The sequence below is a fragment of the Manis javanica genome, chromosome 3 (assembly GCF_040802235.1).
Source record: "Manis javanica isolate MJ-LG chromosome 3, MJ_LKY, whole genome shotgun sequence".
NCBI classification, from domain to species: Eukaryota; Metazoa; Chordata; class Mammalia; order Pholidota; family Manidae; genus Manis; species Manis javanica.
In genome coordinates, this window is record NC_133158.1 from 98,821,789 (window position 1) to 98,846,874 (window position 25,086).

At 36.2% G+C, this 25,086-nt stretch overlaps 1 protein-coding gene and 1 pseudogene across 5 annotated transcripts in view; both read right to left on the reverse strand.

The window, feature by feature from the left end:
- The window catches only part of LOC108383688 (RNA-binding motif protein, X-linked 2 pseudogene), a 50,310-nt pseudogene extending 47,470 nt beyond the window's left edge, over positions 1–2,840 (reverse strand).
- SAMSN1 (SAM domain, SH3 domain and nuclear localization signals 1) overlaps positions 1–25,086 on the reverse strand; it is a 448,469-nt gene that overhangs the window by 251,967 nt on the left and 171,416 nt on the right. The gene's annotated exons all lie outside the window — the stretch shown is intronic.

The following is a 25,086-nucleotide window of genomic DNA, read 5'->3' on the forward strand; positions in this document are numbered from 1 at the left end:
CTACTTACATCTCTCCTAGATCTTGCACATACTGGAGACCCTGCCTGTAATCTCTTTTCTCATCTCATTTGCTCCACTCACTCACCAATGACTCCTTTTACAATTCTAGCACACTCTTCACATACTTCTTAATTTAACTATTTACATGTGCATCTCTTCCATTATATTATGACCTCTCCTGGTCAGACATTATGTCATATACATTTTTTGTAGTCCCAACTATATTATAGCACCTACTATTTATTAGAAACATTTAATATTTCTTAAATAAATGAATATGTGAAAGACATGAAACTTTGTATATGAGAGCAAACACTGGACATAAATATGAGAAAATGAAAACAGTTTTGATAACTATCCTATTTTCAGTTACTTTTATTTAAAAATTACAATAAATAAAGATCTTTAAAATCCAAAGTAAATGCCTACTCTAAATTTCCACTGATGAGTGAATGCTCATTAGCAATACTCTCATTTCTTTTTTTAACCAGTAACCTCTGTATATACTAGTACAAAACAGTAGAGGTTTTCTAAGAAAACCTTTAGGCCAAATATATTTATATAAAGAATGATTGGCCCAAAGTCACAATATTCAAAATAATTCAAGATACTAGAATCATGGGGGTTTTTCTTACCTAAAATAGACAGGCAATTTCCAAAACATTAGCTTAAGGTTTTCATCCTAAGTAGCAAGCTTTGTAAGTTCATATATGCAATTCTGTTCATATACAGAATACAAAATTAGAAATGGGAATGAAATACTCATCAAACATCAAATACTAACAGAATCCAGGAAATACTTTGCATTTCCAATTATGCTATATCACTTTACATATCCCAAGCCCCCTAGCAGATAAAACAACTTCTTGTGGCAGAGAATAAAACATCATGCTTTCTTAAATTTTATGTATACACACACACACACACACACACACACACACACACACACACACATACACACATACACACACACATATATATAAAGTAAAGAAGAGCAGCAAGAATGTGCCATCAGAAATACTCTTTCCAATCCCCTATAATTAGTTTCCAATCCTCTACTGATACTACTTTCCATAAGAATACCCTTTGCCTTTTATCATTTAGTTAGTTGTTACAAAAAATTTAAAAAAAATAAAAACTTCTATTACTACTGAAGCATAAAATCATACAGAAGGAACCTAAATATTTTAAATATTTTTTATTACTTACTGGAAATATTCTATGATAGCAGCAAGTCCCCTCCATACTGGATGAAATTCTCCCATCATAGCCTGAGAAGCTTAGAAGTATAATGACTATAGAGATCATCTAGTTCAGTGCTTCTAAACTTTTGCAAATCCCGTCACATAGAAAATGGTAATATTTAGGCAGGATAATGTCATTTCAACTATTGCAAAATTTTGAATGACTGTAGAAAAAACATTTCAGACTTTAAGGAAATTCTGCCCCAGATACTTTATTTACAGAAATCATCAAATTAGTAACGAGTTCTGGCCCATAGCATTTTAAATACTACACTTGATTTGAAAATATGAGGATTTGAGCAGCCCTGGTCCAACCTGCCATCACGGGCTTGGAAAATGTGTATAGCTGCATCTCCCATCACCTAAAACATCTTTGAACTTCAACCTCTGTCCCTCTTTGAGCTTTCTGCCTCTTTCTCCCTCCCGCCTCTGATAAAGGGCTGGGCTCAGACCCTGGATTCTCTTTCCTCAGTACCCTCTCCAGACCCCTCTGTGCCCTGCTGGAAACTGTCCCCTGCAGCAGCTTTTCTGGCATCAGAGCTGTTGGGTTAGGGCTTCTGGCCCTCTCTCGAGTCTAACCTCACCTTGGTATGTTTAGGAAGTGTATCCTTCCTTTTAATTTGGCCTCAGGAAGATGGCAGCTCTGTAGGTCCCTACTTGTCTTTAACTCGTACAGCCTTCCCTTTGATCTTATTTCTGCTCCGTTTTCCTCGTCTTTGCTGCTGGGAAAGTGCTTTGTCATCGCAACTTTCAGATGAACTCGATGGGGTCTGCGGCCCACAGCCCTGCTCCCAGAGCTCTTTGGTGGCGCCATCCACATCCTCAAAGACCGGAGGGGGGCGATAGTTAGATACATGGTTGACTTGGATGGTTCTTCCCCTGATTTTAATGCCATTAAAATTGTCGACAGCCAAAATTGTACTCCTCTGATCTTCATAGCAGATAAAACAGAATCCTTTTGACTTCGCTGACTTCCTATCCCGCACGAGATTAATGTTGACAATCTCCCCATACTGGGAGAATACACACAGGATATCTCCCTCGGTCAGTTCACACGGAAGCCCTCCCACAAAGATCCAGGCACTGTCCTTGTACACGGAGTGCCATGATGCCTTAGCTGGCACGCTTGTTTTGGCCTCCCACTCATTCAGCTTGCTAATCAGTCTCACCGTGGTTAACGGGTTCATCTCCATGGGCTGTGCACTGCACAATGGCGCTCCTCTGACAGCACAGAGCTCACTTCCCCCGGAAGTGAGGCAGGAGGGCGTTGCTTCCGGCGAGACCTTCAGTGTGCACCTCCCTCCCCTCACCTCCTCTGCTGCCCTGTAAGTTTCAACTTCAGGGTACTCCATTCGCCATGCAGAAGTGTGTTACTGCTCACTAGTTTGAAACCTTATCTAGTTCAGTTACAAAATGGGATGACTAGGCTGAAACAAAGGCTTCTGTTCTGAAATGTCTGATCATGGAAGTTGTCGTTTTTGTTTTGGTTTGGTTTTTTTTTCCTTATAATAAATCACCTGGAGACCCTACAAAGTACTAGTTTCACTTTGGCCTAATTATAAAAAGTAAATATTTGATATGTTACACGGCAGGGACTTAGACTGAGGTTTACTTAATAGATACTCATTGTATTAGGGTTCTCCGGAGAAACAGAACCAATAGGATATAGATAGATGATAGATTAGACATATACCTATCTATATATAAACAGATTTAATATAAGGAATTGACTCATGTGATTACAGAAGCTGAGAAGTCCCAAGATGTGCAGTCAGCAACCTGGAGACCCAGGATAGCCAATGGTGTAGTTGATAGAGTGGCTCCAGTCTGAAAGGTGGCAAGCCCAAGACACAAGAAGAGCTGATTTTTAGTTCCAGTCAAAGGCCATAAAAGACTGACGTCCCAACTCAAAGCAGTCAGGCAGGAACAGCTCCTTCTGACTGAAGGACGAATTAGTCTTTTTGTGCTATTTGGCTTCCAGCTGATTGGATGAGGGCCATCCATGTTAGGGAGGCTCTACTTCCACATTTGCTTTACTAAGTCTACCAATTCAAATGTTACTCTCATCCAAAAACACTCTCACAGACACACCCAAAAAATGTTAGACAAAATATCTGGGCACCTTGTAGCCTTCTCAAGTTGACACATACGATTAATTATCATACCCAACATGTTTCCAGAGTCCCCAAGCCAGTGATAATTCTGCTTTGCCTTTTCATAAGTATATCATTGTTGTACAACGTGATCATTTGTTCTCAACAATGGCAGTTATGCAACACACATTTGTGAATATAGCCTAAAATGGCGATGAATAACCAATACCTACTAACATATGTAATGACTCTAGTGTGCAGCTCTGGTGGCACTTTGCAGAGCCTTAGTTTGATTTCATTTCTCAAAACAAGCCATGCAATTTCTGTGAAACTACTGCTATTTCTTGAACCTGCAAGTCTATAAGAACTGCAATTTTTTTCCCAAAGGTGTGATTCACTGGGTTTTTCAAGTTACATGATGGTAGTCCCACTTGAAAGCTCCATGAAATAGTCATTTAGGTGTAATGCTCATATTCAATGTCATATGTTCTACCTGTTAGATTTGAAATTTGGAAAATAACTGTACACTTGTCATCCTGGCTTTGTTATTTCTATCATTATTGCCAGCAAAAACGGAAGGACTCTAAAGTGGCGCATAATAATTAGAGAAGTTGGTTAAGTCTTAGAAGCCTCTTCATGCCTCTATCACAGAAAACACACCTCTACAGTTGTTCATTTTGACCCATTATTAAATGTCATCTTAAAGGTAGAATATATGTATTTCCTAGTGAATAAGTGGGCTTCTTGATTTATTTTACTTTTGAAAGATGGACTAGTGGTATATGCTTCAGTGAGATGTTATCATGGATATAGATGATAAAATATAGCCTTGTGTATTGGAAAAGGTATTTGAAAATACTCAGCTGTGTCTAGGAGCTTATAGGAACATGTAGCTATCCATACAGATTCCCTCTTTCTCTAAAAAGTCCACTTCACAAATAAGCCGTTTTAGGCATATCAGGTCCAGTGCCTAGGGCCCAGTACTTTTAGAGTGTTGTGGGAATGTCTTAATTCTTTAAAACCAGAATCAAAAAAGTTTATATCAAAAAATATGTTTTACTATGTGATAATCTTTATTTCAATAAAGTCATGAAATATAACTTTTAATGATTTGTTAAGAGATGATGAGGCCCATGAAAACAAAAGTACCTACAGCCCAGCAAAGTCACAATATGGCCCTACTCCCAAATGCCATGTTTATAGTATGTAGCCCTGCCTCCCTGGCCATAGCTGATTGAAATAGGGATAAATACTTGACCTACCTTTATCAGGCCTATCAGATTCTGATTATGAGTTTAAAATTGAGATTTAAACTTACTAGTAAGTATTTGTTAGTTTGTAGGGACCTGTACCCTTGTAGGCTCTGGTGTAGTCATACGTGCAAAAAAATGCAAGAACAAGAGGGGATGTAGCCTGTGAGACAGGGATAATGACATTTGGATCTGCTGCCTGAATTCTGGTGCCCTCTGGTCTCTGTATACTGAAGGCTGGTTGTCCAGGCTTTCCTGGATTCCATGAAGTTCCCAGTATCCTTTCTTAAATTCTATTTTCTGGCTAAGCTGTTTTAAATTATTTCCTACTATTTTGAATTGAAGAGTATTATATTAGTTTTCTAGGGATGCTATAACACCATACCAGGCTTAAACAAAAGAAATGTATGGCCTCACAGTTCTGGGGATTAGAAGTCTGGAATGACATTATCAGGTTTCTTTCTGAGGGCCTTGAGGGAAAGCTATGTTCCACACCACTCCCTTTGGCTTCTAGACAGTTATCTTCTCTCGATATCCTTTCATATTGTCCTTTCTTGATGTATGTCTATGTCCAGATTTCCTCTTCTTAGAATAGTCATAATGGATTAGGGCCCACCCTAATAAGCTCACTTTCATTTGATTACCTCTGTAAAGACCCTATCTCTAAGTAAAGGTGACATTCTGAGGTACTCAGGGTTAAATGTGTAACACAGGAATTTGGGGGGACACAATTCAACCTATAACAAGTACCATCAAGATGGTAACTGTGAATTAAATTGTAGAATGCCCATGTATTATTGCCATTGATTTTTTAATACATATTTCTTCCATTTCTATTGAATTTTAATTTTAAAAGTTGCTTTACATGTTTTCTCCTCCTTTTCCTAAACTTGGCTCCCATAAGCTGAATTTTCTTTATAAATCACTTAAGGTCTTAAATTTTCAAAGTATGATACAATATCCCACAACAGGAAAGAACACAGAATCGAGAATCAAACTGCCTGAGTTCTCAGCCTACCTCTGCCACTATAGCGCAGTTGTAGGCAAGCTATTTAAACTCTTTGAGTCTCAGTTTCTACAACTATAAAGTAAAACTACAAAGAGTACCTTACTCTTTGAGGTGTTATGAAGATTAAATTAACTGATATATGTAAAGTGCTCAGCACAGAGCAAGTGCCATCAAACGACTTGTCATTATTGTAGAGACTGAGCCCTTGTTTACGCACTGTTCTTCTGCCATGAAGTTTACTATTTAAGATGGTCATAAGGCAAACCTCAGGTGCTGACTGCCTTCTTTGGGTAGGAGTTGGCAGCACAGACTTAAGACCAGCTTGGTTCAGTTCTGCCACTTACTTCCCCAGGACCACGGAGTGTGTTATTTCCTTTTCCTCACCTGTGAAATGCAGATAATAATGTACCTACTGTAAGGAGTTTGCTGTCATAAGTGAATGAGTTAATTCATGTAAAGCATTCAGTACATACCACGTGCACCCTTAAATTAGTTATCATCATCAGTAGGTGAATTAACCAGATGGCAATCCCTGACACTGACCAGAGCAACCAGAGCCGTAGCACTGGCCCTGCTGAAGCTCATGGTCAGACCAGTGCCGGACCCCAGGCTAGACCACTCACTGCCTTTTCAGTGACTGTCTACTTTCTTGAAATTCACAGTCAGGACAAAAACCCTAATTTGAGTGTGCTTTGCCTATGTATAAGTAGTTTCTTTTCTGGTTTGTTTCAAGTTTAAATTTTTAAAAATATTTTGAGAGCAATGCTTGAGGACCATTAATTTTGAAATTGTCATTTTAATTGTGAGTTAAAGAACACATATAACTTCCATATAAAATATGAATAACCAAATGCTATGCAATTAATAATTTCTGGACCACTGTTCCCAAAGAACAGGAGGAAAATGATGTACAAAACATGTATTAATACTTTTACAGTATACAGAGATACTTGAAATTTGTTGACTTTCCTTTGGGGAAAGGAATTGAATTTTTTTACTAATTATAAGAAAACTAATTTCCCTAATGTAGAGAGAAATCAATAGAATTTATAGATATTTGATAGTGACTTGACTGCTTTCTTGGAAGTCTCTATATATGTGACATAAAGAAAACAATTAGGGTGGAAAATATGCAAAACAAGCTCATCTTTATTTGCATTTTAGAGTGAGCAAATTGACAATGCATTATTACTTTACTGATATAGTGCAAGCAAGAAATTTAGTCACAGCTCTGATAATAGAGATCGTTTTGGAATTTTATACTTGTATAATTGGGGACGTCCAATACCTAGAAGTAACAACATTTCCCATAATGGTGCTAATTACTGCACAGAACTCATAACCTTTAGAGCACTGAGCTTAACTCAAAACAAAAATAACAGATGGTGTTTCAAGAAAACAAGCCTTTGTATAGCTTTCTTTTTCTTTTCTATGCAACTATTAGAGAAAGCCATGTTGGAAGTTCATTGAGACCTAAATGTATTTTGTTTTCTATTCCGCATTCGGCACATTTCATTCCAATAAAAATATAGCTAAATTAATTTTGACTGAAAAAAAAGAATGTTATACTGATTAAATATCATATTCAAAAATATATTCTATTTATCTTGCAAAAGTTCCACTCTGTAATAAGATAAAAGAATAAGCTTTTCAAATATATGTTGTATTTCAGATTGTGATTTATGATTAAATGCTCTATATTTGCTTTTGGAAGTTGACCTCTTTGGGAGATTTCAGAGTAGAGTAAATGGAAATACTGGCTAGGGCTTGAAACAAGTGACATTTTCCTACATCCATTTGTACCTTTTTCTGCAAACAAATGAACAAAACCTGGGTAAATCTATAACAATAACTGAGAGACTTGCAGGCAGATACACATATAGAGGATCTCTCAAGGAGGTGACACCATGATTTATAACAATCTTGTTTAAATATATTCCTCCTGAGTGTGACAACTTTACCTACTGAGTTTTGAAAAAAGCTGCTGACAGAATTGTGTGATTTTTAGTCACTTCCCATATGATAGAGTAGACAATTTTTCAACAGAAGGCCATGTATATGGCTGCTGTCATCTGGACGAGTACTAAGCATTCCCATTCCTGATCTAAATCTCAGCTCAACAAGCACCACCATTATGCTTCCCTGCACATCTGTCTTTATATCTACTCTTTGCCTTCCATTTATTCTTCTCTACTTCTACAAAACTATTCACCTACTCCAACTAGAGTTGGAAAATTGGAAAGCAATTTATAAGTGACTGACTTAAACAGCCCAATCCCAATTTTTGGAAAAGGACTGAAATAAAATTTTACTGTATAATATATGGTATCCAGTTATAGTGGACCAATGTAGAATGACTCACACTATGTGAATATTATTTGTATTAGCTATTGCTGCCTAACTTAACATCCAGAGAGATTGCCCATCCTCCCAATAAAATAGCTGCATTCATTTTAATCATCAACACCCTCAGGTACAAATTATGTGAACTTCTTGCCCTAATTTTGCTATTACATAGCTAGTTTTAGAGAAGATGTGATAATTTGATTTACTGCAATATGCTCAATTAAAGAAAAAAAATTTGATCAATGATGGTTGTTTTTTACAGTCCAGTGTAGTGATATCTCTTTGGATTGATTCAGATTTGGTCATGCTTGAAAATCACCTGTTTAGATTCTCCCTTGCCTTGCTATTCTCAGTCTCTGCTGAAAATAATTTGTGATCACCTATGCTATGGTCTGACCATTAGGACTGCATTGTAAGTGAGTTGACCTCTTCTGAGCCATTTGGATGAGTCTAAAGCAGTCTTGAATTAAATGGTCTTAATGCTATTAATGTCATGCTACACATAAGTTCCAGTGTATAGCGTAAGGCCTAATGCAAATATACGAAGATTTCACCTTAGCTGTGACCACCCCTCCTTGATACTATTCTTAGAATTTCACAAAAAAACTCAAGAATTAATTCATTTCTCATATTAGTATATATGGGCCAGAATCTGGCCCATGTGGTTGGACTGAAGATGAAGTTTTCACTAAACCATGAACTCTACTTGGCATTAGCAATGACATTTTTTCAAAATGAATCACATCATGAAAGTCATTGGTCCGCTCTCCACATCAGTATAAATTCTTGCTGAGTCTAGGGATTTATGTTTGCAGTTTGGCCTTCCTTTTCATTACTAGAGAGCTTTAATTTCTTCTCATTACTTGGGATTCTCTCATTTTCTTTCTCTATTTTCAGTCTCTGCATATATTACACACCTGTATTTGTCTTTGATAATGGAAAAAAAGACTCATCACTTTCAATGCTCACTCGACATATCTTCATTATCTGGGGAATATCTTCACCAAAATATATTAAAATGTCACTGGAGAAAAATGAATGCATACAGAATGTATGAATATTGCTAGGCTAGATCTGTATCTCTAGCTCATTAGTCAGCATAGAGCCTCCTGGCTGAATGCCGATATTTCAAGCCCAGCAAAAAAACAAGCAACAAATAGATTCAAGAAAATCAGGCACAAATAGAAAGGGTCTTCTCTCTGTGTTAATGTTCTGTCAGTTATTTATCAATTCGTGTCTTTCCTTAATCAATTTTCTTTTGCATCAGAGTCAAGCACACTCCATTTATTCCTTCACTCCACAAATATTTATTGTGTACCTTCTATGTGCCAGGAGCTACTATAGACACTGAGAACAAAGAATGAACAAAACCAGTAAAGTTCCTGCTTTCATAAAGTTTACATTTTAGTGGAAGACTAAAGGCAATAAACAAATCAATATACAGTGTGTCAAGTAGGTGGTAAGAGCTAAGGAGAAAAACATAATAGGACAAGGTAAGAGCTAGAATGTGCCCTGGGGACAGTGGGGATGCTATTGTGTCTAGTTGAAATTTGAGTGGAGACTTAAAAGGAAAATAAAGAAGCAGGTCACATGAGTATCTGGGGAAAAGAGTGTACCAGGCAGAAGATGAAATGCATAATAAAGTCCTTTGTAAATATGATTGATCAAGAGTAACTTACAGGAGACATCTACTCCCAAGCAATGAACAGGTCAGAATTATGAATCCTTTAAAATATTGTGTACTATTTCATTTTCTTAGAAGTTTTGCAAAAGTCCTTGATGATATTGTTCATTTAACATTTATTCATACTTTTTAAACTCTTAGAAGTTTTCATTACAAAATTAAGACTCGAAACTAAACTTCACCTCCTTAAGGTTGTTCATATTTTTTTATCAATAGAGAATAAATTAGTGAGATTTTATTGTACTGCATAGTTCTTTGGTGACTTGCCTAGAAAATTTTCTGCAAGTTTCCAGACTGTGAGATTATAGGGAGCACAAGGATTTTGACCAGATGTCTTCCTTCTTATTTAGGAGCTTAGATTTCAAGTGACACTTATGTATTTTTATATAAACATATACAGTATATTTTTATACTGCTGCTTTTCATAGCAGTATGAATGTTTTCTATAACAAGATACCGTGATCTTTGAAAGTGAATGCAAATCTCTGTCTCACAGGCAGTCTCCAAAGGCAATCTGATAAATGCATTTAAATGTTTGAACATAAACAGTGAGAGCAAGAGAAAAAGAGTACTTACTAAATGGAGTAGAAAACCAAATGGATGGAGTGCAAGCTATCTTATTCTTTGAGGGAAATGAAATGCCTCATTTTTATCTATATCCATTAAACAATTCAATTAATGTTTGATGTTTATACAACAACTACTATACTCCTTTTCTCTTTGACCATGAGACTAGCAGGAAGATAAAGATAAAAGCAAAGATACCTAAAGGTTCACAGATACCTGAATGTGAATTGATAGAGGGCAAATAAGAGATAGCACTTTCATCACTGAGGTTAAGCTGCCTTTTACCCTAATAAAGTTTCAACTTCAACATTGATTTTTCTCTAAAAATAAACAACTTATTTGGAGTAACAGCAGATAAATTTACACCCCATAAAAATTATTTAGGATGCTGATTCCTTAAAGTTTGTCCCAAGACAAAGAAATACTGACCAAGAACAGTAGGAAATTCCTGTCTAAAATAATGTGAGCAGTTCAAAATTTTATTTTTACATTTTGCCTTTATTCTTAGTACCACCTATAAAGAGCTTAGTAATCAGTCACTCTTTGTTATTTATTGTCTCAATATTTACATGTATAAAATAGTGAAGAAAAATATAATCACTTTTAATAACTAAAACAAAGAGGGCTTAGATAAAATTTTTAGAAGCTGGTGAATTACTGAAGCAATTAAACAGATAATTCCTGAAAAATTCACAGATACGGTTGAAATAAATACCATGTTGTTAGACTCTATGCCTATATATTTCAGATAATCACCTTGATTCCCTCTTTACTCTTCACAGAGGGACACAAGCTAAGTAATTTGTGTAACATATATTACCTATATGCTGCTCTCAGTACCATCACCTGTTTAATCAACATTTATGCTTAGTTGACTTTTCTTAATTAAAAAAGGACAATTATCTTATCCATTAATTTATGATGTAAAACTATAAGCTTCTACCTTGCCAAACATATAACTAGCCCTTTCAAATTACTATGTAATTCCACTTGACTGATTTTTAGTGACAACATGGTATAGTGACCTTAAAAGGAATAAGCATCATACTAACATATAACTATGTATCAGATAATCTAGTGAAAAAAGTAAAATACACTACTATATCTTTGCTATATAATGAAAACTCTGTTAAAAGTAATACAAGGAATAAATGGAAACAAGGAGAAAATATAATGGGTTAGGTCACTGCTGTCACGAAAAGTGGGGTTCCACCAGATTTGGAATCAACTAAAATTTATTGAATGCCTAGTATGTACCAATCACTATATTAAGTTCTTTCATCCGTCTTTAGCTCATGTTCTTTCATCAATCCTGTAAGAATGGTTTTCTTATCCCCATTTTACATATGAAAGAAAAAGTTTCAAAGAAGAAACTCTAGAATATACAACTTTGTGAGAAAATGGAACATAAGTCAGATTTTTGATGTCTTTCATGTACTTCCTACATCACATAGTGGTTTAAAAATAAATACATATAACTTAAAAACCTAATTAGTTCAATTACCCAGGGGCTTAAAAACACATAACATATGGTATATTTAATACACAAGGCCTCACTGATAGTAGATATGAGGCTTTCAGAAATTATGTCTTGCATAGTGCAGCAAGACAATCTTGGAAGCAGAGGTGGATAGTAGCAGTAATGGGATTGTGGTAAAGAGATCCAGAATATTCCAATGTGAAGAACCTTTCCCTGAATTCCCTTTATTTGCCCAAAGGCAGAGCCTTCCAAAAGAATTCAACCATCATAAAACTCTTATTCAGGAGAGTTTTATGGCCATAAAGAAGATGGAAAAAGAACACTTGCACCTATATAAACAAACATTATCACAACCTTTTCTTAACCATTTGCTCCTTTAGGAACATACTTTTCTTCCTTAAAGTAACTGTTTTTCCCAGAATTTTCTTTTCCCTTCTTTTCCCCTTTTAATTAGATGTATAAGCCCCTACCTTTAGCCATTAGTGAGCCTCTCCTTTTGTGTGCTCCATATGAGTAAACTTTTCTTTTTCTCTTCTAATCTGTCTTTTGTTAGTTTAATGTACAGGACCCCTGTCCCATAATCTAAGCGGGTAGAATAAAATTTTTTTCCTCCCAGACAGTTGAGTGATGAGGATGGGATGGTTGGGACTCATCCTCTCTGGAGGCTGCAGCTGAGATCTTGGAACCTCTGGTCATGCTGGAGAAGGTAAATTTCCTTACCAGTTAGACTCCTGGATCTCTGCTCAGGGCCCAGTTGAGCAACAGCAGTTAAGAACTCTCTTTGTCTTTTCTTTCCAAGATTTAGGTTTTAGTAGGAAAAACACAAAAAGGAATTAGTACTTTGAGCACTTCGACTTTTGGTTTGAGTACTCTTGTTACAGATCCTTGTCTGTGCTGGTGCCAGCAATCAGATTGGAAGGCCCTGAGATCTTACAGCTGGCTGGCCAGAAAAGTAAGTAGCCTGGATTTACAGTAGGCAACCTACAGACCATTGCCAGCTCTCAAGTTTGATCATCTAAGTCTCTGCCTTGCTCTTTGACTCTCCAAGAGCAACTCTGGATCATATGGGCTGCATCTTCTGAATCTTTTTTGGGCAGTGTCTCCTGGGTCCATGGTTGTGACACAAGGCTTACTGGTTTTGAGACATTTTGGAACAGTTATACCTTTGGAAACCCTAAATTATCAATGGCCAGATGATGTATACTTCGATTTGAAAAAGCTTTTATGTTTAAAAGGACTTTTAGAAAACAGAGAGATCTTTTCCTAAATGAATGTCCTATTGGTACCTATACAAGGATCAAATTGAAAGAAAGATAAAAGTACTATGGCTAACCTAAAATATGCCCTTAACAGACTTAAAGAGAAGGAATCAAATTTAGAACAAAAATTTAAATCCAAACCCACCCACCATAAGCCCTCTTACCAATAGTTACGCTATAGTTAAACAAACTAGATGGCCCCTGAAAAAATAAACCCTCCTCATCAAGATAATAAATGGTCAGATTCTCTTTCAGGCCCTCCTATAAATGATCAAAAGTTGGTCAAGTTGGAGGCTGATATTCAGGGCCTGATGGGAACTATTTTCAAGCCTTCCTTCCAAATTCTACTTGAGCTAAAATGGAACTATGTACTTAGGAGGAGGAAATATATCCTAACGCCTTTGTCAAATGATTTATATAAACATTCCAAAGTCACACAGCTCTAAATCCAAGAGCCTCAGAACACATAATTTTTTTTATTTCTGCTTTGTTGGAAATCTTCCTAATGTTAAAAAAAAAACTCAAAATAATGTTGGATGGGCAGGTCAGCCCCTAAGTGTTATCATTGAGGTTGCCACCCAATTCTTTGAAAACAGCTTGCAAGAAAACAATAAAAATAAGGAATTAAAATAAATAATTTTCACTATATAAATTGGGTCTTTGCAGAGACACAAATAGAACTTCTGGGGTGACAAAGCCTACTCATCTTTCTTACCAACCACGAAGCCTTCCCCATTCATCTGAGTACTTCAAGATACTGTAAAAAAAAACAGTACCTTGGAAAAAGGACCATCCTGCACTTACAAGAAAGGAAAACATAAAAAATAATTGCCCTGAGCCTCAGTCTCCTCTCCTACGGGCCTTCTCAACTAGGCTGCAGTCTTGGGTCTATAAAAACTGCAGATTCCCAACACAAAGAATTTCCTCTGCTCCCTCCATGCTTATTTAAAAAATGACAACCATAAGTGCTTATTATATGAAGTATTCCTAAAATTCTCAGAAATATAGAAGCTAACATAAATGTTTTTCAAGTGCACATGGTTTGAAAAAATCTTTAAATAAGACTAGTTTGGTATTACTGGTTTAACAAAAATGACTTGTCTTTAGTGCTAATTACATATAGAAGTGCAATTTTTATTCTACCTAGGTTTACTAGTCAAGTAAGCTCATGTCATATCTATTAGAAGCTTAAGATTATAAAACTTATAGATTTGGTTTTTATCAAATTGAGTCATTGTTCTGACAGACTTAATTTCAACAGTAATTGTGTTCTATACTATAGCTGCTAAGAAGTAGTTTCCAAAATCTTTGTGGTAAATTGAAACCTTAAAGTTACATTAAGTTAAATGATGAATATTCATTGTCTACAACATTCCTGACTAAGATAAAATACTGAAACATTAATTACTAAACATAAGTTTATCTACCTTTGGCTTCTTAATATTACAGAGATAAAAAGTATCAATAAAAATGTTCTTTTTGCCGCATTGAAAAATTGTACTATAAAGAAACACATGCCTCTAGAAATTATGAAATGGTGTATTCATAAACTTGCCAATCTACAACAGAGTGCTGGTTTGTGATAGATAGTTAACATTGTCCACTTTCTCTTTTTCTCTAGAAATTAAGGATACTAGGAGTTAAACATTTTAATCAATAAATGTATATGAAACTAGTAGGAATAATATTAATGAAATGAAAAAAAAGCTCTATGCAAGGTATTCAAAGCATGTAGAATGTTTTTATTAAGGAAAAAAGGAGAGTAGTCTTGTCCTAAAGTAATTATTTAGAGGTTTTTAAAAGATTATTTCCAGGATGAGAAAGAAGAAAATGAATAAAAAGCTAAGGGGATATGGGAAATTATAAAGGGTTGGCGGAAAAGAAATAGGAGAGAGAAGAGAGTGAAAAAGATTACTTTATGGGTCAAACTCACTAAGATTGAATGGATTTATTATAAGGTTTTAAAATGAACTTTAATGTCTAACCCACCTAGGAAACAAAGATTCTGTGTCTTATCAAAATAATTTCCTGGGCTTTATTGTTACCTTTATCATGTCTTCAATAATTATGTCAAATCTTATGGAGCTCTCTCACTGTTAAAAGAGCTCATTGTTTGCCTGTTTGTTTGTTTATGATCATGTTACCTCCTGTATTTACTTTTAAAATCTTTTATTAAAAGTTTGGTTTTGAATAGATAACTGTTATTTCATAATGATCTTTGATCCTATTTAAGTCAAAAGAATTCAAGCTTTTGACATGTTCAATGACTTCCCAAAATCAAATTATTAATGAAGTCTTCTTGACCTTAAGTTGACTTTGAGTTATCCCAGAGGCCCCTGGAAAATCTCAAAGGATTTGTTCTTTCACCTCCTAAAAAGAGATGTTAAACTAATTAGGTTTATTTGATATGCAAAATTGCATAGGAAGCTTTACCAAATAAGTAGAAATACTTAATCTTCGTAGGTTATATTTGTATGGCTTGTAACTACCAGAGGGAAAATGTGTTCCCAGCCCAGGGCAAATAAACCTTTGAAGCCAAAATCAGGCAAAGGGAAAAATAACATGGGAGAAACTTGTTTGTTGCTCACAAGAAGTGCCTACTCCTGCTCACCTGTGTTTCTCTCCTTCCTGGCTGGGAAGAACACAAAAACCCTCTCTGATCCATGCTCAACTCTCCACCCCCCCTTGTAATCACCTACTGATATGGACACGACTACTACTCTCCATCCCTTGGAAACACCTATTGATATGAGATGCACTAAGGCCAGGTGAGAGATTCTGGAGATATTGTAATTTTACCCACAATATTATTAATATAAGTACTTCAGACATTAAGTAAAGTTCCTAGAAATTTGATGATGTCCTTGCTGTCTATGATATATCTTAGTATAATGCTATTAGTCATAACAGCTATTGTCTTAACACTGGTGTCAGAAACACTGGTAACAAAAACAATCAAATTTCCATTTCAATTTTATTATATTGACTCATCTTTAACCACAGCCATTTTAAGCCTTTTGTCATTCAGAGATAGTTATCATTTTACTTTAAGGGCCAAAGTGCTTCCTTTTCAACAAAAAGGACTGTCTCAGAAACTCATGGAAGGGACTATGGTAGGTATATTAAGCTACAAGCTTCAGATGGCATTAGGTAACTTTAAAATTCACACACTGAACTGAGTAAAGATTTCCACAAATAAAGGAGAAGCTGATGAGTTCATAAAGTCACTAACCTAAGATCAAGCAGAGAAAGAACTAATTATGTGGGACTGAATGAACTAATCAAGAATGAATATAATTTCTTTCATGACTTTTTCTCGGAATATTGCTGGTTCTTTAATATTCTGTTTTATTGATAAGGAACAAAGGGTTGTCTTTTCTCTTAAGCTATCTATATACAACAATTTAACAGAGTATATACCTTTGTAAATAAAATGAAGCATTTATCTTTTCTTGTTACCTCATCCCTCCAGAATTCAGAAACTCTGGCAATATTATTATTTGTGTAAGTTCAATACGAATACCCTGTAACAAGACATAATTAGAAGTACTGGTTATTTACCAAGGCTTTGGCTATGATATCATATTTGAGAATGATGTGTATAAAATCAGACATGACCAGACAGTTTTAAGGAATTGGGTTGACTTTTTGAAGCCAATGCTTACAAAGCCCTCTTGTAAAAACTGGATTTGCATCTGGTTTATAGGATTACAAGCTTTACAGGTGAGCAAGGAGAATCACTTCCTGAGAAGCTCAGGAAACAGAACATTTTGGGGACCCCAAGAAGGGATGAATTCATCCAAAAATATAGACACAGCAAGTGAAGTCTGATGGTGAGTTCTTGGCTTGTGTTCTTAGCCTCAAGAGGCTTTTAAAAATCCAATCTGAGATTCCTTTTAAAAATCCCAGCAAAGTAAACTTCAAAAGGTCTATGTAGTTAATTTCCATTTTTGTTCCATTTATGTAAAGGATTAAGCCAAATTTAATGATACTAGACTCCCTTTGTCAGTAATCTTACTTTGACTCTGTCATCAAAATAGAAGTGATTATAGAGAAGAAATTTATTTCAATGTTACCCCTCCTTTTGGGTAACAGATTCTAGTCCTGTTCATTGTTTTTGAACTGTTTTTTTTTTTTTTACCTCTTTCTGAATTGTTCCTGCAATCTTGTATATTTTGTCAGCAATTACTGTTTCTATTTTTGCACCCACCTTCCTGACTTGGCATCACTGAGGACTAAGACCGCTCTTTCCCCAAAGCCCTGAAATCTGAAGCTGGATGACTTAATACAAAGTATTTATCACTGTAACAGTCGGAACCACTCAGAAATTCGCTGGGGCACCTGTATCTTCCATACTCTGATTCGGGAAACAACCATGACTGTGACACCACCACTGCCATCCTCACTCCAGCACATCAAGAGCACTGAGTGAACTTCAAAACAAAACAAAGTGACAAAAACCTTGTTTTGCCAGTGTGTGCCACCTTAACCGTTTTTTTTTTAATTTACACAGAAAATCCCTCATTGAATACCTAATTGTTTGTACCATATACAGGGCTAACTTTGGTGGGTGGCCCAACCCCACCTGCACCCTGGACTCCTGAAATGAGACACAACTATTTAACTAGACTGACCTGTTCCCAGCAGTGGGAGACTCGTTCAATGAGACATGCAACAGTCAAACAACTCAGCTTCTTATCTGTGAAACTTATAAGGAAGTTTCAGACAGGAAAAATTAAGGGATCCATTTTATGGGATATGAAGAATCTTTTTCTGAACTCTCCTTATCTTCCTAAAAGCAGAGCCTCCGCAAAGAATTCAACTATCATCAATCCTTTCTCTGGGGGAGTTTCATTGGCCATGAACATGAAGACAGAAAAGATCCCTCACACCTGCATAAACAAACATTATCACAAACTTTCTTATCTCCCATTTGTTTCCCTAAGAACCCTTTTATCTTTCCTGAAGAAACCCATTTGTTCTTCTCACTGAAGTATTTTCTCACTTCCCTTTCCCTTGTTAAGTTAGGTACAAAAGTCCCTAACTTTAGCCATTTACCTAAGTGAATAGAGGAAAAGACAACACGGAATCCTGCAGCACAGTGGTTAAACACTTAGTTCTGCAAAAAGAATGTGCTGGCAGATTTAAAGGTCCTAAATAAAAGAGGATGCCTGCTGAAAGTAGACAAAGGGACACTGAGCTGAAGACAAATGTAGAGAAGGTGAAAAGTCAATAGAAACAGGGCACTCTGGTTGATATTAAAACAAGCTTTAGACTATTACATAAATAGATATGGCAGAGTAAGGCTCAGTGAACTAAAACAAATTCTTTATCTTACATTGACCACTGAAAAGTAAATATTGGAATAAGAAAAATTTGTGTTAGCCCAAACGCTATTTAGGAAGTAGGATTCTCATCTATGAAATACATTAGTTAATTTGTATTTAATTTCTTTCATAACAGTAGAATGAGAAAATTCATAAATGTTTTAACACAATGAGAATGAAATTCCCCAAAGCAGACCTTTGTCATTTCATGCTCAAACTGAATCTCCTATGAAGATGACTGTGACCTTATGGGAAGAATTATGAACCTGGAACAAGAAACCTTGGTCCTCATCTGCATGGTACATACATCATTCATTACGGATATCTACGTTTTTCTAATGCACTTTGCCAGTATGAGTGGTTTTTAGAACAGCCTGAGGAAGATGACAGGTTGAGCATTCAAAGCTGTTAAGTTTAAATTCCTAAAGCAAAGATAATTATTGTGACCTGGAGTCCCCAAAACATGAGAATTCTACATGGTCCTCCACCACTACCACATCTCCATGTACATGGATCACACTGGGTGGGCCATTTTCCAAGGTGGGAGACACGCCAGCCTACCTGCACCCCAAGAAGCACTTCGAAGAAATTCTGAGGCCTTTCCTCCCAAAAGATTATCCCCACATTTGCTTTGCAGCCCCACTGTTATATCTCCCTTTGGGATCAAAGACCTACCTTCAGATAAAATGATAGTGTAAACGTGGAAACATCTATCCCAGTGTTAGTCGTATAACACATTCTCTGTAAATGTCTCTTGAAAAAATGAGCCATACCTCCAAATGAATGCCCTAAACAATCACAGACAATTACCATTTTATGATTACTTAACAACAAGTGTTGACTGTGCAATGCTCTTCCCAGCTCCTTCAGGCATATGGAGAAAAGTTCAGAGCTCCGCCACCATTCTCTCCCCTTATCCTGCTCCATTGCCTTGTAAAACTTGCCCAGCTCCATACAGTTGGTAAGTGGAGAAGCTGAGACTAAAACATAAGTGTCAGTCTGTCTCTGAAGCCTGTAACCTATAAATGAACTACAATATCATCCTAGTGGATGTCTAAGGAATGTTGAAAAGATAAATGGATGAATTAATAAGTGAATGGTTGAATTTATAATCTGGAATCAAAATGATAAAAAAAACACTAGGGCAAGCCCCACACCTATTAGGTTCCTCTTATATGAGACATTGCCTTAACCCCAGTCCTTGTATGCTTGTATCCTGAACATAACTACCATGAAAATACTGTTTTTTTTTTAAATGAGTCCTTCCATATCATAAGATACCACCTAGTAGAACATAAAATAATACTACTGAAAGTAATTACATAATGAAAAGCCAAGCATAAGAGATGTGCAGATTAAACATTATTTTGTCCAGATAGGAAAACAACCTAATAAACAAAATACAGTTATTACTATCATGAAATAGACTGCAGAAAAATTTAGGAAAAATTTTAAATAGACTTCAGAAATTTTAAAATACACTCATTTCATATAACGTCATAAATTATAATTCCTTCTGGTGCATCTATACAACAAGTACTGTGTAATATAAAAGACCCAAACAGTGATGAAGCTTGTTTTCGTATTATTTGGTGTTTATCTGGTAACTCCAAAAACCAGAAACCTGAGAATGATACATAATTATCAGTTTTGTGCATTCTGTACATAGCTTTCATCAACAATTCTGTAATTTGCAACCTCATAAAGATAAAGGTTGAGACTAGCTGAACTCACTAAAGAGCTAATTAACGCATACTCATGCCCCTGTAGTTAATACTGCTTAATAGCAAATTTAAGCATACTCATGCACAATGAGGTTCTATTGTTAACTTCCATTAGCTTCTGTATTACTCAGTATTCACTAAGCTATGCTACAGTAACACATAAACCCCTAAATCCAAAAATGCGGTAAATGTTTCTTATAATGTCCACCCTCTAATGCCCACAACCTGAGAATATGTTGCCCTACATGCAAAATAAACTTTGCAAATAAAGTTAAGGATTTTGAAATAGGGAAATTACACAGGATTATCTGAATGGACTCCATGTAATCACAAGGGTCCTTATAATAGAAAAGCAGAAAGGTCAGAGTCAAAGCAGGAAATGTGAAGATGGAAGCAGAGAACAGAGGGCAAGAGGAAAAAAAGGGAGACAGAGATTTGAAGATGTGTTGCTGACATCTTTGAAGATGCAGGAGGGAACGACACAGCCGGTGCCCTCTAGAATCTGGCAGAGGCAAGAACACAGATTCTCCCCAAAAGCATCTAGTAGGAATGCAGCCTTAAGAAAACTTTGATTTTTAGGACTTTTGATCTTCACGTGTCTAAGATAATAAATTTGCATTGCTTTAGGACACTTAGTTTGAGGTAATTTGTTACAGCAGCAATAGGAAACTAAGACAAAGAGTCCTAACATTAAAAAGAGTTATCACTTTAGACATGCTACGGGTCCATCACTGGACAGTACAGGGGCTTTTCTGTATATGGTCAGTCAAGGACTTGGGTTGACAGAGTTTCCATTTGAGATTTACTGGCAGCAGAGGGAGAACAGTACATGAAGATTTCAGACCCATTCTTCCATACTTCAGTCTAGAGAGTGACATGTCACTTTTATTTATGATTCATTGGCCAGGAAGTCACATGCTGTTGCCTAACTGAAAAGTTGCTGGGGAGTGTACCCTCCTTTGAACCTGGAGGGAAAGAATGGATATTGTGAGCCCTAGCAATGTCTGCCTCAACCTTATACTAGGCAGATGATGAAAACCTTCGTCAAGAAAGGGGAAGAGAAATCTTTCTGACCTAGCCTGGTCTAGATTCTATGCCTTTCAGTCTGCTCCTCTAACCTAGTTTGTGTTGGGATGGCCAGCTACTTATATTATCAGAACCTATAATGATAATTACAGAGAATTCTCAATATCCAGAATTGTTTATATCAAAATGTCGTGTAAAAAAGTCTTTATTAACTCTTTTTATACCTCTAGCTATTGCAAAGCTATGCACAATTGAGAATTTAAGGAATTTATTTCCCCAATATTGTGTGAAATACCAGCTGCAAATACAAATCATGGTGGTCCTAACCACCATGATGCATTTTTAAAAGAAAGAGTCTTATTTTTGCACATTTCCTTTGATGCTCATCAGAGTCTCCTTAATATCAAAGAACATCTTTTCTTTGGAGTCTTTGAACTGGCAGATATCGACAAGTAGTTTGGACCAAGTAAGTTGTACTGTGATGTCAGTCCCAGAAATTACTTTATAAACCACATCTAAATAAAAGAATTCTTTGTTTATTGACCTCTTGTTTTAGGACCAGAGAGGGAACCTATTACATTTCAGACTCAAATTATGCCCATAGACAATCTTAGAATCCAAGATTTTAAGTCATAATCTTGGTCACTGGTTAAATCATCCAGTAATAACAACGCAATTCTTCCCTTTTTGAAGGATAACCCTGAGAATTAAGGTATGGTAGAGGAAGAAGCTATACAAGCACAAATAAATCACAACTATGTTTTAGTAATAGTTGTGATATCTCTGCTTCCAACCCCTCTCCACTTTTCCTCTCAGGTAGATCCCAAGACTTTGAACAAAACACATGTATCATGGTGTTTATACCCTTACCCATGCAAATAGCTTAAGATAATATTCTACTCTATAATAATTTTCTAAGAGTTCCTCATCGAGTTAAAAGCTGTGACCAATTTTACTGATGAATGAAAAGTTAAGTGACATCAATTGACCACCATGCCAAGATGAGAAATCTGATAGCTTGGCTTCCAAAGCATTTATCTAAGTAATGTACCTGGGGTGGCAGGGGCGGAGTCAATCTGTAGTGGGCCTTTTGCATGTTCAAAATTATTTGAAGGCTCATATTTCACCTTAGACAGATTATTTGAAATTTATATTCTACTTCATAAAATGGCCCTATTACTGTAGCATGAAAGCATTTGAAATTTTTTGCCAGATAAATGACTTATCTTCTTTCATTCCAAATCCTGATTCAAATTGGCACAGTACAAAGTGCAGGCCCGTCGTTGCAGTGTCAGTAACCCATTTCACTGCTACGAATCCCAGTTTGGGAAACCTGACTCCAAGTCAGCCTGTTCTGTACTATCTGTACCATCCTGGCAATTGAGTTCACTTTCTCTAAATTGAAGCAAAATCCTAATATAATTTTGTGGTTTTGGGTATTGAACCTGGAATTACTGACTTCAGAATCATTATAGATATCTTGCATACCTCCTCTGTCAGGACCCAATTCTTATTTGAAAAATTACATGAGGTCAGATTCAGTTTTTCTTGAGATTTCACTTGGATAACATAAATGTCACAATTTTAACTTCCAAGTTACTATCTGGTGAATTGTTTGGCACCATTGCTGAAGGCATTGTGCCTACATTTTTGAAATGGGCCCTAAAAAGGAAGTAAAGAGTAGGTAAACTTTATTCAAGTCAAAAGAGTGAGAAGATGGTTTGGAGCTATGTTCCAAAATGGGTCAGAATCTGCCTGTGAGTTCTGGAGGCCTTTCACACACTCTCAAATGCCTGAGAAAACATAACACTCTTTAAATGTCCTAAGGCTTCATAGCCATTCATTTCCATTCATACTACTATTCAAGTCCATCTTTTCAGAAAGTTCTTCCCAAATCATTCGCGGTAAAACCAGGTTTCTGTAACTACCATTTAAATAATCAAACCAGAATATGCTTTTTTTGCTCTTAAATTAATTTAAATTTTTGTCTGGTGAGAAGTCCATCATCCAAATCCCCCATGGGCAGTTTGCAAAGAATTTTAATTGGGGGTGGGGACAGAGCAGCAGGGATCACATGTTACAGGTCTTGAGAAAGAACCAGAGTGGGAAGGGAAGTAGGAGAGAGGACCATAAGCTAAAGAGAAGAAAATGATTTGTTTAGATTTTATTCCTTACTTATAAAAATAAAGAGTAAAATGCATTTTCAGCTTAGCTCTTAGAAGGAGAAAAGAAACCTAAAAGGAGCCCCCTGCTGGCCACTCTAATTTCTACCCTATTTGCTCCTTAAAAAAAAAAGAAATAAAATCTCTTTTCTACCTATAATTTAGACATAACTTAACCTTCTATTATTATTTTTGATGTAATAATATCTCTTTAACTGAAATAAATGATATACATCAACATAACTCCCTAAAGGCAATTCAGTAACTTGTATTTCTCTGATCATAAAAAAAAATAAGTCTGTCAAAAATATATATTCATTTTAAAGTTTCATTTAAAATTATATCAATAATAGATTTCTTTCTGTTATTTCTTCTTAAAGCACAAAAAGTCTGTGCTGGTTATTTCAAACTTATGGAGGTCTTTAAAAACAAAATCATAAATAAGAGTTTGATTCAAAATATTTATAATAACTGTCTTTTGTCTTGCTCTAGGAAATTAAGGGTACCATGCATAGCAAAAGTCCTAAGACTGTATTTGTTTCATGCTGTAGCTTAAATCTGATGCAGTCACTCCATAGACTTCTTTGCAAAACAGAACTCCTTAGGGCATCCTGACCCAAGTTGCACAGGAATGTCAATAAAAATGATTGAGCATTTCCCTTTACATAAAACAAATATCTTACTAAATTGCATACTATAATGACCTTTCTCATGTCCAACACAGAAGTATTAACATCTATCATACAAAATTAAATCCTCAATTTACTGCCTTAAAAATGTGATCTTATTTCCTTCTCATAATCTCTCTTCAGGAAAGTAAACAGTAGAAATGTTAAAAGCAGCAGTAGAAATGATATCACTTACATTGAGTTACATTTTCAAAAGAAAGCATGATTAGTGAAACAGAAGTGTTCTCACAGAGAGTTTGTGCTCTGTGACACTGAGAGTTATAGACAAACTACATACAACATTTAACTGCATGTCGCTCCAGTATCTGCTAAGTGGAACATTTGGGCATGTGTGAAAAGTGTAGAGAGACTGACAGCTTCTTTGCTATCAACTAGGCCTTTACTCTGGCTTTCTCTTGTGTGACTGACCCCTTCCTCATCCCTGTTGTCATTACCTTCGAGCAAATTCATTGCTGGGCCATTTGACATCGTCTCTGTTAGTCCAGGGATGAGTTGGTTCCTCACAACCCAGTTCATGAGTCAGTTTTAAGAATATTACTATTCTATTTAATACCCTTGACCTCTCAGAGTTGGCGGTGTAAGCATAAAGGTTGCCAGGACATGCTAAACCTTTCCTGAGACAGAGCCCAGTCAACAATTTTATGATAGTCCTTCTGGACTAAACTTTGCCTAATACCTACAAGTTGGTCATGAGACAGTCAGGGGATTGGAAGTGTATCACTTGACTAGGTTTTCAGATAGATAACAAGATGGTAAGCAACTGTGTCATCCAGAAAGTTCCAAAGTCCAGGGTCCATTCAGGGGCAACTACAGCAGCTACCTAAATTCAGGAGTTCTACCAACTGGAGCCCAGTAGGGGGCAGTTTCTGAAAGCTAACCCTAAAAGGCTTTAGCCTGCAGAGCTAAAAGCCAAATGAAACGACAAAGTTGCCCAAGATTCAAGATTCATGAGCGAGTTAGAAAAGTCCCTGCAGCTGACACGCACAGTAACAGAAAGCGCCCCCACGGCTGTGTGGAAAGGACATCAAGGAAGGATGTGGGGGTCAAGCCAGAATCAGCACACTAAGCCAGGGAGGATTTGTTTGGGCCTCCGGTTTAGATAGGGAAAAATGATTTCTCTGTATTATATTTGTTGTTCTGTAATTTATAAAAATAGAGGCTCTCTCTCTGGCCTGACTGCATCCCTATTCCTTACACTGGTGGATGGTAACTGAAACCGTCCATTA